Here is a 13,643-nt window from a genome sequence, read left to right as displayed (position 1 = left end):
ATAAGCTCCCCCCTCATATACGCTTTATGTGTCTCCCATAGAATGGGTCTGGATACCAGTGGAGAATCATTGAATTGGAAAAATTCCTCCAATTTAGAGGCCAAAGACGCACTATTATCGTCCTGAGCTATGATCTTGTCATTGAGTCTCCAGAGCCATTCCCTTTTGAGGAACACATCCCAACTCCAAAACAATACTAACTGGCGCATGATCAGAGACTGTGAGACTTCCAATCTCGGCGTGCCGCAGGTTCGATAACAGAGACAAGGGAAGGAAAAAATAGTCTATTCTATGATATGTACCATGAGGAGCAGAATAGAATGTAAAATCCTTAACCGATGGATTCCCCACCCGCCAAGCATCAACCATGCCCAATCTAGACATGAGCAATTTAAGTTTGCGGAGCATCAGAGGTGTCACCGCCTGCACTAACGAGGTGGAATCCATCGGCAGATCTAGGGAAACGTTGAAGTCTCCACCCAAAATAAGCTGACCCTCTGTAAAGGCCTTAAGGGACACTAAAGTAGATCGCAACCATCTATATTGCCCAACATTGGGAGCATACAAATTAGCGAACGTAAACTTAATTCCAAACATCTGGCCCTTTAAGAAAAGATATCTCCCTCCTTCGTCCATTTTAGATGTCTCCACCTGAAAAGGGACATTCTTATGAATAGCTATAGATACTCCACGTGACTTAGAGGAATAGGTACTGTGAAACCACTGTGAATATGTATGTTCCGGTAGCGTAGGGATATGTGCCGGTCGGAAGTGTGTCTCTTGGAGGAATAAAATTTCAGGGGCCTGTATACGTAAAGAGCCAAAGACCCTAGATCTCTTCTGAGGGGATCCCAGCCCCTTCACATTAAAGGAGCAAAATTTCAACCTACCCATTTATATATTTGACCAGATACCAGCTCAATAGACCCCAAGCCGTGGAGCTTCATCCGAGAGACACCCAGCCCCAGCCGTCCAATACGGAAAAAGGAGATACCTTCCAAATATGAACATACACAAAAACAAGAAAATAAAAAGACATACAAAAACACATAAGACCATAAGAAATTACATACGATCCTCCCTATTATCCCGGAATAAGGAGAAACAAAGACCTTAGACAAAGGCCTCAAAACTGACCCCTGTCCACGGGGGGGGGGGGGATAAACAAAGCCCACCATGAGACAGTAAACACTTCATCGAAACTTAAAGTGCTTAATAAAAGTTATTACAATTAAACACCACTTTGAAAATAGAACTATCAGGTCATGCAAAATGTACAAGGTATTAGTGTAGTGAGGCCAACCCACACCTGTAACGTAAGAAATCATATCTGAAAGGGGGAGAAGTAGAGAAGAAGGGTAAAGGGGGGGAGGGCAAGTGGGGGGGACAAGGAAATAAGGGGGGGGGGGGTGAAAGGGAGGAGGGAAAGGGGGGGGAAGAAGGGGGGAGGGATAGCAGGGGGGGGGGAATACAGGGGCTACAGAAAATGAGAGAGAACAAAGCAACAAGAGAAAATAGGCATTTGCCGTGTGGCATCCTCACATACAAACAAGCACGACCTTCTGATCCAGCAGATAGTCCTTCTTGTGACAGCAGTCCAAATCAAAAGATAATCCTAGATATTACTATCTACCGACTGCCGCTCCAGATTCGCTCTGGTCATCCGCCATCATACAGGTCCATCGAACCTTCATGGATTATCCACAACCGGCAGACGGGTCTTCTTTTGAGGCGACTTGGAATACCCCACCGTTTGCCATGGGCGGCTCATTCGGGGCCTCGAGAGGTCCATTGCCACTGGCATCCAAGAGGGGACATCAATCGGATCCAAATCTAGCGGCTTCCAAGCTCGCTCCAAATCTTCCGGCGTACGGATAGTTATCTGTCTCCCCGCTCTCATTGTCGCCAGGCCAAAAGGAAAAAGCCATCTAATTGGTAGCTTATTAGCCCTCAGCGCCTCTGTAACAGGCCTCAAGATGCGACGTTTTGCCAGCGTGCTAGCTGCCAGATCCTGATACACCGCAAGTTTAGTTCCTTCAAAATTTATCTCCGGATTGTCCCTCGCGGCCTTTAAAATGGCTGCCGTATGTACATAACTGAGAATACCGCAAATTACATCTCTAGGAGGCTCAGTAGCTGTAGGTTTAGGCCTCAGCGCCCTGTGAACTCTCTCTATCACTAATGAAGCCATCCGGTCAGCCCCTATCAAGGAGGAGAAAATCTGCGTCACAGTACCTGCCAAGGAATCAAAAGCAACCGATTCCGGAAGACCCCGTAGCCTGATATTCTTCCTTCTACTACGATTTTCCTGGTCCTCCATATGTAAGTATAAGGCATTCAGGTGGTTAGTATGCTCTTTTGCGGTCGTATGCATGGTAGCCTGTCGATCCATAACTGCTGCCTGTGACTCCTCCAGCGCCAGGACCCTGTGACCTATGTGTTGCAAATCCGTTTCTATTTCTCTGAGTTCACTCACCACTGGTGTGAGAGCCTGCATCAGGGTCTCCCTCAGGTAAGCCTTTGAGATAGGATCGGCATCCGCTTCTCCTGCACACTCCGACGGAGCATACGAGCTGTCTGAGTCCTCTGCTCCTTGATCCTCGTGTGCTCTGTCCGGCGCCATCTTGGATCTCCTCCCCGGAGAAGCCCCTCTTTTCTTAAAGAATTTCTCCATCTCCGGCAGTGATTTAGGAGGTCTCGGGGTCCCCAAAGTGTCCTTGGTCTTGTCCTTCCCTGTTTTCCCCATATTTGACGGCAAATTGTCGGTGTTATCCGCTGGTTTCGACGAGTGTGAGGTAGAGCTCCGGGATCACACTACCATCGCTCAGCGCAGCAAGCTCCGCCCCTCTTGTATCATTTCTTAATGTACTTATTGCATGTGATTTTGTGTTACAAAATCACATTGCGATACATCGCCGTTAAGCCCCAGCCAAAAGCTGTTCCAAGGTAACGATTCTGACAAAAGCTGGTTGACCACTAGGCTCTGTTCACATCTTCATTAGAGGCATCCATTCGGAGCCTCCTTCACAGATCCTATCAGATTTGATCGTAAGAATATGACGAATATGTACGACAGATCCACCACTTCATCGTGGTTTCCGTTCTACATGACCAGACCAGTGCAGCGCCAAGTTTGCCAAATACAAGGGCATTATCAAGTAAAAGTCTGGAAATGATTTGGATACATCAGACCCTTCCCTGTAGACTTTGTACCCCTGAATCTGGCTGCCTGCACATGTAAGGATAGTATAATGGAGGCTCCTATTAAAACTTTTATACCATTTAGTTTTGGGACTTTGTGGTCAGTGTGTTTGGCAACCTGAAAACTGTCACGAAGTGTGACCCATATTTATCCAACAGCCAGGATAATTTTGATCATCTTCAGATACTTTTAGGGCGAATTCACATGCAGCAGATCTGTAGCAGGAATTTCTATGACGGTTTTATTCTTCTCAATGAGGTTTGCACATGCTGCAGATACAACTGCATTAAGATGTGTGGAATGGATTTTGCAGTCGCAGAAATTTCCTCAACAAATCTGCCACGTGTGAATTTACACTTATGAATGACAAATGTTCATCTCTGAGAAACCTCTTCATTGTTCCACTACTACAGGATATATTATCTAAGCACGGAAGTGATCTTAGTGTGTTGTATAATTGCAGCGTTCCTTTAATCTGAGTGAGTAGCTCTTAGGAATCTAGATGTGACTTGAGCTGTCTGCTTTTTTTTCTTGCTGTCAGATTGGCCTACACAATATAGCTTATTTGTCATGACATTGGCTTGCCAGGCAACACTACCTCCCATGGCAGTTACCAGGGTAGAATGCAAGCATGCTGGATAGATGGCGAGTTTGCTTTTCACTTGCATTCTGGGAGTCTGCTGAGGAAGGTGATGTGTGCTTTGAATGGTTAATATCACGATGATGTCATGCTGCTGCACCAACATTTTATTATATCCCTGTGTATAAATATTTTACCTTTTTTATTTGTTTTTTTACGTGCTATAACCATATCCAAATTAGAAATCACAAAAGGAACAAATGATAACGTTCCAAAAAAGACCTACATTTTCTTTCTACATCTTTACTGCAGTGGTAATTTCTTTTCTTTAAGTAGGAGTTTTCAAGAAACATAACAAAATAGTGGGAAGGGGAAAAGGGATAACAAAAAGTAAGCCTGTGAACATTAGGGGTTGTCCGTTACAGATATATAAAAATAATAAAGGTAGGAGCGCAGGCTCCAACAATATTAAATATCCACTAGGGGGAGGAAACAAAAGTAGCAACACACAGCACTTTGTTGCGGGTTTTCCCCACTGAATTCAATGGGGTGGTAAAACCTGTAACAGAAGAGCAGCGATTCCGCTACATAAATTGACATGCCGCGGGGTTAAAAACCGCACCACAGGTCAATTTGTAAACTTTTTTTGGCAGATTTTTTTTCGCTGTGTGGGGATGAGATTTGTTCAAATCTCACCTGCACTGCTGCTACTGTATTACGCTGCGGATTTTCCACAATTAAATCCGTTGCGGAAAATCTGCAGTGTTTACGCTGTGTGTGTTCCTACCCTTGGGATGGAAATCCGGTATGACGTCATGGAAAGTCACTGTGATGAAGCAGAAAAAAAACGGGAGGGGGAGTGGTCTGTAAAAGTGGATGTAATTTTCCAAACTTCCTTCCAGAAAGGTTGTAATGTTTGGCAGTCCTAGAAGTTGTGGAGGGTGCTGCACGGGTAAATGATTGCCACTTTTCATTTCTCAGAGGAGGGGGTTGGCGGAACAGTATTTAACCTTTTGTTAAAGGGTTTTTAAATGCCATTGATATTAATGGCCTATTCTTTGGATTTATAATATGGTCGTAATGATTTCCAAAGCAAGTTTCTGTATGATGTTTTTTTTTTTTCCTTTTCTCTTTTATATGCAGTCTGGGCAAAACTTGTCACATACTCCTGTATGGGTGACGATTTTCCCTATATAAGTCAGGGGACACTAAAAAGTTGGATCTGTGGTAACTGATCCATGAGGTATCGCAATATGAGTATCGTACAACTACTATAAGTGACAAAGTAAACTAGAAAAGTAGCTATTAAAAATGTTTTATTTTTGTTTTCGTACGGTACCCGTACAGAACACCATAAGGCAACAAAGACGGTATCACAAAGAACTTGAGTGGGGAAGTTTGCGCTTCTCTAAAGAGCGCCATATGGTCGTGTATTTTTCATGTGTGGGCATACTTCACAGTGAACATTCCAACAATTGTCTCCTGCCCACTGTTCCATTGCGTAGGTTGAAAAAAGACACGGGTCCATCAAGTCCAACCTTTCTCCATTAATTACACGTCATTCATTGCTAGATTAATTATAACCCTCAATGCACAGATTAATCTTACTTTTTGATAATGGAATGGCTGTCAACATCTTCAAGTTTCATTCATGACCACTCAAAACAATTGATCAGAGGCAACCTTGCCTGCGAGATGAAGCTATGTTTCTGCTGGTTGGCATGTAACACCCAGGCTCATTGGCCACCTGGCATCTACAGGTGAATGCTTCTAAGAGGAAGGCTTTTCATTATGTACAGTCAGAAGTGTATTCTATAAAACTACCGGTAAATCAGGTTCCATCTGACATCTTCTCCTCTATTAGGGCTTCTCGCCTGTTGAAGTAATTTTGAAAACCCATAAAAAACCTCTGCTTTACCCAAGAGCATAGTCCTTGACTTTATTTAACTCACCAGGAATGTATATATTCAGGAAGAGAGATTTTATTATTTTAAAGCCAAGACTATTGAAAGCATATGGTGAACCAGGTATTAATGTGTGCAACCCACTTCCCAGTATGCGATAAGTGCCTCCAAATACCCATCCATAGTGGAGTATTGACCTAGAAAATTAGATTCTTAAAGAGTAACTAAACGTTCAACAAACTTCTGACATGTCACAGGTTTTGATCGGTGGGGTTCTGAGCACTGAGACCCCAACCAATCGCTAAAACGAAGCGATAGAAGCACTCGTGTGCCCACTGAACTGCTTAGTTTCTGTTCGGCTTTTTCCGGAAATCAATGTAGCGGTGTACGGACTCAATAGAAAGTCTGAGTCCGTACATCGGCATTCCGGAAAAAGCCGAACAGAAACTAAGCGTCTCACACGAGCACTTCTGCCGCTTCGTTTTAGCGATTGGTGGGGGTCTCAGAGCTCGGACCTCCACCAATCAAAACTTCTGACATGTCACTATCACGTCAGAAGTATGATGAACGTTTAGTTACTCTTTTAAAGAGTTAATACCATCACAAAATGTGGTGATTGGTGGGGGTTCCACATTTTTAGAGTTGGACCTCTTCAAAGTTTTTCGTTGCAGTCGGCACTCCCTACCACCGGCTGTGCTAGGAACTGTAGCACATACCAATTTACATGAGTAGGGTTGTGCTTCAGCTACCTGCACAGCAAGTGCCTGGGAGAGCTACTGTGGAGGGAAAAAACACTTTGAGGCTGCAGCACTAAACTAGTGTTGAGGCCCCTTCATTCTCGGGGTTGGTGGGGGGGGTCCCAAAAGTTGTACCCCCACTGATCAGAAAGTGATAGCGTAGCCTAGTAATCTTCCATTACTTTATGTGATGGGAATAACCCCTATTTACCAACTCACCTGGAAAAAGGGGAGTAGAAAACAAACAAAGATCTCTGGTTGTGAATTCACTGTTACACATTTTAATTTGTCTAGGACAGAAATTGGCCATATTGGTGGCATGTTTTGAAAAATTAGGAACAATTTTGTGTTCTTATGTTATATCTGAATGTTAGTTTTCCCATGTAAATGGGCTTTAGGCTAGATTTGCACACAGCATTTTGCTGCGTGTTTTATGGCATTTTTTTTAGAGTTGTTTTTTTGTGTGCGGCCAGACGTTACATTAAGGTTTTTAGTAAAATATAACATGCACCACACACAACTGCATTTCGATTTGTGGCGTTTTTGAGGCAATTTAGTGTTTCGTGGCTCTTTTTTTTATTTATTTTTTTTTCCAGCCGTTTTTTCACTATAGCACTTCAAAAGCGCCAAAAAGAAAGCATGACACTAAATTGAAAATGCCACCAAATATGCCTTCAAAATTACGTGTTCTATTTTAATAACGCTAGTGTTTCTAGAAGCGTTTTTTTGATTCAGTTTAAGGCTATGTTCACACAGAGTATTTTGGGGGAGGAATATCTGCCTCAAAATTCCGTTTGGAACTTTGAGGCAGATATTTCTCTCCCTGCACGCCGATTTTCGCGGCAATTATCGCGCCGTTTTTCGCCCGCGGCCATTGAGCGCCGCGGTCATAAAACAGCGAGAAATACGCTTTCTCCTGCCTCCCATTGAAGTCAATGGGAGGTCGGAGGCGGAAGCGCCCGAAGATAGGGCATGTCGCTTCTTTTTCCCACGAGGCAGTTTTACTGTTCGCGGGAAAAAGACGCCGACTCCTCCCATTGAAATCAATGGGAGGCGTTCTCGGGCAGTTTCTGCCGAGTTTTGTGACGCGGTTTCCGCGTCAAAAAACTCGGCAAAATACCCCGTGTGAACATAGCCTAAAATGCCAGAAATTTTCTGTGTGGGGAAGCCTAAGGACTAGTTCACCTATTTTGGCACTGTTTTTGACGTGGAAACCTTAGGCTCCATACACACGACAGTATTTTTCATCAGTAATTACAGACAGTAATTACGGACCCATTCATTTCTATTGGCCACGGACACCTTTCAGTATTTTTACTGATGGGTGTCCGTGCTGAAAAAATTATAGAACCTGTCCTATTCTAGTCAGTAACTATGGCGAGAAAGTCTATGGGAGCTTTCATAAATACAGACGGTATACGGCTGTGCCTCCGTATACTGTCCGTATATACGGAAGCGTTGCTGATATCATCATCAGCATCCTTTCCATTTTTACGGATCCGTAAATAACTATGAAATACGGTTGCCTACGGATCCGTATTTACGGACAGTATTTCGGGATAGATGAAAATACGGTCGTGTGCATTGGGCCTTAAGCAGTGTCTCTGCAGGCCAATTAGGATACATGGGTTACAGGTTGCACCATGTATGACCGGAAGAGACACAACTCTGCAGCAGCACCACTACAGAAAGAGAGAGACCCACCGCAACCAAGAATCCCTAGGGCAGTAGCCAAAAATTAACACAACAGCAGGAAAAAAACAAACCTACATAAGTCTGAAAGACTATTCCCGCCACTGTGGTTATATAGTATAGCGAAGTGACGGCCTCTGAATGTGCGTCCAGACACTGAGCGGAGTCTAATGATGCAGCAGCCAGGTGCCATGCAGAGGAAATACTCGGGGAGTGCTGACTAGTAGGTCTGGGTGAATTTTTTTTTTTAATTTATTTATTTTTTCTTTTAAACCTGCAATTTTTGTTTGTTTTTCATTAAAAAAAATTTTTTCTATTTTGTATTTTTTTGGAGCCAGAAGTAGATTTAAAAGCAATGGGAACTCTAAAGGAAGGACATACTTATGCTTTCTGCTGGATTCACTTCTAGGTTTGACTAAAAAAAAAAGTAATCAAAAACTGCAGTTGTGTTTTTTTGTTTTTTAAATGCTGTGTGCGAAACCACCCTGAAAAATAAATTTTTAGACATAAAATCAACATTTTATTGGTCTGAAATTTTTTAAAAATTATGGGATGCGTGATATCGCGTCCTGAAGCACAGAGCACGGTTGTACCTCGAACGTGAAAAACTAACGTCCGAGTTGCGCAACGCCCGTGTGAATCCAGTCTTAGGGTCAGTTCACATGTTTTGCGTAAATACTAAGTATTTTCTGCAACGGAATTTGTTGCTGAAAATCCGCAGCAAAGTGGATGAGTCAAAACAAATCTCATCCACACGCTGCGTAAATACTGAGCGGAAAAAACGTTCATAAATTGACCCGCAGTGTAGAATTTTTTTTATTCCGCAGCATGTCAATTGTATTAAGGTAAACGCTGCTTATTTGTTGTGGGTTCATCCCGTTGAATTCAGTGGAATAGTTGTTGCATTTTTTCAGCGGGTTCGCAGTGATTCCACCGCAAATAAACGCAAATTCGTAAAAGAGAAACAAAACAATTTTATAGTTACCCAGGAGTCTGTTTCTTCCTCCAGGCCGGACACCTGGGATGACGCTTCATCCCATGTGACCGCTGCTGCAGCCAATCAAAAGCTGCAGCGGTCCCCTGGGATGAAACTCTGCCTTTATGCTTTGCCTGGTTGCCTCGGCAATGGTGTCTTCCTACATCTCTCCACACCTGATGTCCGATCAGGTGGGAGAACACTTTGTTAAAGAGGATCTGTCACTAGTTTAGTAATGCCCTATTTCCCAACTAATCTAATAGGCGCTGTCACACTGATAATGCTAGTGAAAATTGTGTCCTAAAACGTTTATTATTTTAAACGTTATGATTTTTTTTCTAAATATGCAAATGAGCCTATACTTGACAAGTGGCTGTCAACAGCGGCGAATCTCCGAAGGGGGAACTACCTCACAGCCTCTGACACTGTGCTATCCGCATGAAGCTGCTTCACACAGTGTGAGAGACATTCTAGAGGGAAGGGGGATCACTTAAAACAGCGACTTTGGTGTCATGCAAGATTATTTCAATGGTGACGGATTCGGTGCACATTGTTTTCGTTGGTCACTGTTGTTTAAGGGTTCCATCATTTTGACGGAATAAATACCGTAGCTGAGACAAACGGAAACAATTTGCATCGGATCCGTCACTATTTAAATCAATACTGATGCAAATTGAAATCTATGGGTTCCCCTGATGGAAATCTCCAGTCCTCCCTGTTTTGAGGCTCATTTACCTCAGTATATGCATGGCAGTTACCTAAATTTCAATCTATTATCTCACTGGTGGTTTTGTTGACTATAGTTTATAATCCGTCTGTGCTGATGGAAATCATTTGCCAAGGCATTGTTTTTCTGATAAGCTTCTGGTGGGCTGGTGCTTGTACACCGCAGCGAGTCTGAGAATACAGATCTACATTATAAGGCCTCATGCACACAAACTTATTTATTTTCCTCCCGTAAATATGGGTCCTTTGTCACACGTTTTTGACCCGTATTTTACGGACACGTTTTCTCTGCACTAATCGGCAGCCCCTTCTCTCTATCAGTGATGGATAGAGAGAAGAGGCAGCCCTTTCGGGCAGAGTTTCCGCAGCGATTGAAAGTAAAAAGTTCATACGTACCGTTGTCTTGGTGATGCGTCCTTCTTTTGACATCCAGTCCGACCTCCCTAGATGACGCTGCAGCCTGTGATTGGCTGCAGCGGTCACATGGGATGAAACGTCATCCCGGGAGGCCGGACTGGAGGTAGAAGCAGGGAGTTCTGGGTAAGTTAAGGCCTCGTGCACACTTCCATCACCGTTTTCACGGCCGTTTTTCACGGATCCGTGTGCCCGTTTTAGCGGACATGTGCACTCCGTGTTTCCGAGCGCCGAGCATGGTACTGTCCAGGGTGCTGAAAGAGCATGGTTGTTCAGCGCTAGTCAATGTACAGGGTGCTGAAAGAGTTAATGGGCTGCACTGATCGGCGGTAACTCGTTCAGCACCTTGGACAGTGACTAGCGCTTTAGAATGACCATGCTCGGCGCTCGCAAATACAATTTAAATGAAATAAAAAATAAGTTCATACTTACCTCCTGTCCGGCTTCCAGGGATGACGTTTCATCCCATGTCACCGCTGCAGCCAATCACAGGCTGTAGTGGCGGTCACGCAAGTCAGAAGGCCGGCCTCCAGGGATGATGCTTCATCCCACGTGACCGCCTCTACAGCCAATCACAGGCTGCAGCGGCCACATGGACTGCCGCGTCATACAGAAAGGTCAGACTGGGGGAAGAAGAGGGACTCGTCACCAAGACAACGACTGGGTACATATGAACTGCTTTTTATTTTATTTTTATCAGCAGCCTCTTCTCTCTATCAGTGATTGATAGAGACAAGTGGCTGCCGATTAGTGTAATATATCTGTAATGTACTTCTGCCCGCCCGTTGCTAGGCAACGGCTCCGTCACACACGGACAGCACGCATCCGTGTGCCTTCAGTTTTTTTTGATGGTTCCATTGACTTGCATGGGCCTCACGGTCACGGAATCTCGGACCAAAGTAGGACATGCGCTACTTTTGATCGGAACGGAGCAACCGGACCGTCAAAAACTGAAGTGTGCATGGCCCCATTGAAATGAATGGCAGGGTGCTAGCCGTCGGAAAAACGGCTAGCACCCTGAAGAAAAAGACTGAAGTGTGAATACGGGAATCAGGAGAAAAGTTGCGGTTTTATGACCACTACAAATTATTGCAAAGTAAGTGACCCAGTGCTGGAATCAGGGTTTCGGTCACTAGTTTATGCTGCCCTCCGATAGGGCTGCATAATCCTGGCCATAGACTCCCTTTACAGATGTCATTGTTTAACTATTATAATGAGAATAAGTGTTGCATCTTTGCAAACATGTAATACATAATGGGGCACGTGCATCCAGAATGTCTTTTAACTAGGACTAGATGTTCCGTAAGGCACAAGTGGCCTGTGCATATGGCCGTACCTATGTAAAAGGGTGACAGCTGTCAAAAGTCTGTGGACGTCTCCAGATACCTGTTTCCGCGTGAGGTATGTTGAAATCCAACATGCCCGACCACTCTTTCCCATGACAGCAGATGAAAAATTGGCACGTTTATGGCCAGCTTTGGGGTCTGGGATGGATTATAGTTCGTGTAGTGGGTATTCGTGCAATAATCTCCTTTCAATACTTGGATTCCTGTGATCTCTATGCTGTAAGTGCTATTAGAAGAAATTTAGTACAAGTGTCATGTTACCGTACGCCTGCCAAAAATTATTCACAGAGTTCTAGGACATAGAGCACTGTGGTAAAGGGCTACAGTAACATATACATTTATCTAACGTGTCGTGTAAACGTTTTCATTATACTCTGCCAGATCAAAATATACCTATTTGATGAATAATAACCAATGCATATTATTGAAATAAAGCAAATAACAATAAAACACGTGTCATTTCACCCTCTACAGAATCCTCCTACAATGTATGACAGCTCAGAACTGCGGTTAGGTAGCTGACCGCTCTAGTCGATGAAATATTACATGCATATTCTGGATGAACGCTCTTGAATTGTACATTAGTGCGCCGCGTGCTGTGGTAGCAATGACTTCTACTGTGATAAGCTAGAATGTGTGCAGATAAACTGTCAGCGATGTTTAGTGAGCCTGATGCCATTACAAACACATGAACTTTCTAGCCTGGCTTTTCTAGCAAAAGTTGAAAATTAATGAAAAAATAGATTTTCCTATTGGAATTATTTCTTGGTTCGACCTTTAGACTTCTAATGGTTAACTTTTTGGCCCTACTATCTACTAGGCTTCAGCCAAAATCCTATAGCGACTCCACCGTAAATATGTCGGCGGGTTTGGACAACTTTTTTCTCGTGTATATCATTCAAATGAACGTATTGTACCTGTGTTTGAGTCCATATTCCTGATTGTAGCACCCTGATCTATGGTGCTGTTAGTCCGGTTGAGAAGGACCATGAGAGTCCGGTATTACATCCAGGCCCCCTGCACACGTGACAAATTCCAGGCGCCAATTCCCCAGCATTTCCATGTGGAAATTCTGCAGTGTTTACACGAGATAAATTGACATGCTGCAGATTGAGAATCCAATTTGCGCATGTGTTTTCTGCATTTTCTTTCAGCAGTGTTCGGATGATTTTTATTTATTTTTTATTACCTTTGCTGCTACTGTAATAAATTCCGTAGCATTTCTGTCCTGTATGCAAGAGGCCCTAGGGTACAGTGGAGGAAATAAGTATTTGATCCCTTGATGAATTTGTAAGTTTGCCCACTGTCAAAGACATGAACAGTCTAGAATTTTTAGGCTAGGTTAATTTTACCAGTGAGAGATAGATTATATATAAAAAAAAAACTGAAAAACACAGTCAAAATTCTATATATTTATTTGCATTGTGCACAGAGAAATAAGTATTTGATCCCCTACCAACCATTAAGAGTTCAGCCTCCTCCAGACCAGTTACACGCTCCAAATCAACTTGGTGCCTGCATTAAAGACAGCTTTCTTACATGGTCACCTGTATAAAAGACTCCTGTCCACAGACTCAATTAATCAGTCTGACTCTAACCTCTACAACATGGGCAAGACCAAAGAGCTTTCTAAGGATGTCAGGGACAAGATCATAGACCTGCACAAGGCTGGAATGGGCTACAAAACCATAAGTAAGACGCTGGGTGAGAAGGAGACAACTGTTGGTGCAATAGTAAGAAAATGGAAGACATACAAAATGACTGTCAATCGACATCGATCTGGGGCTCCATGCAAAATCTCACCTCGTGGGGTATCCTTGATCCTGAGGAAGGTGAGAGCTCAGCCGAAAACTACACAGGGGAACTTGTTAATGATCTCAAGGCAGCTGGGACCACAGTCACCAAGAAAACCATTGGTAACACATTACGCCGTAATGGATTAAAATCCTGCAGTGCCCGCAAGGTCCCCCTGCTCAAGAAGGCACATGTACAGGCCCGTCTGAAGTTTTCAAATGAACATCTGGATGATTCTGAGAGTGATTGGGAGAAGGTGCTGTGGTCAGATG

The 13,643-nt window shown here is 43.6% G+C and overlaps 1 protein-coding gene across 3 annotated transcripts in view; it reads left to right on the top strand.

The window, feature by feature from the left end:
• The window catches only part of MTMR10 (myotubularin related protein 10), a 92,028-nt gene that overhangs the window by 10,201 nt on the left and 68,184 nt on the right, over positions 1-13,643 (top strand). The gene's annotated exons all lie outside the window — the stretch shown is intronic.

The sequence above is a fragment of the Rhinoderma darwinii genome, chromosome 3 (assembly GCF_050947455.1).
Source record: "Rhinoderma darwinii isolate aRhiDar2 chromosome 3, aRhiDar2.hap1, whole genome shotgun sequence".
NCBI classification, from domain to species: domain Eukaryota; kingdom Metazoa; phylum Chordata; class Amphibia; order Anura; family Rhinodermatidae; genus Rhinoderma; species Rhinoderma darwinii.
This window is presented reverse-complemented; position numbering and strand designations above follow the sequence as displayed.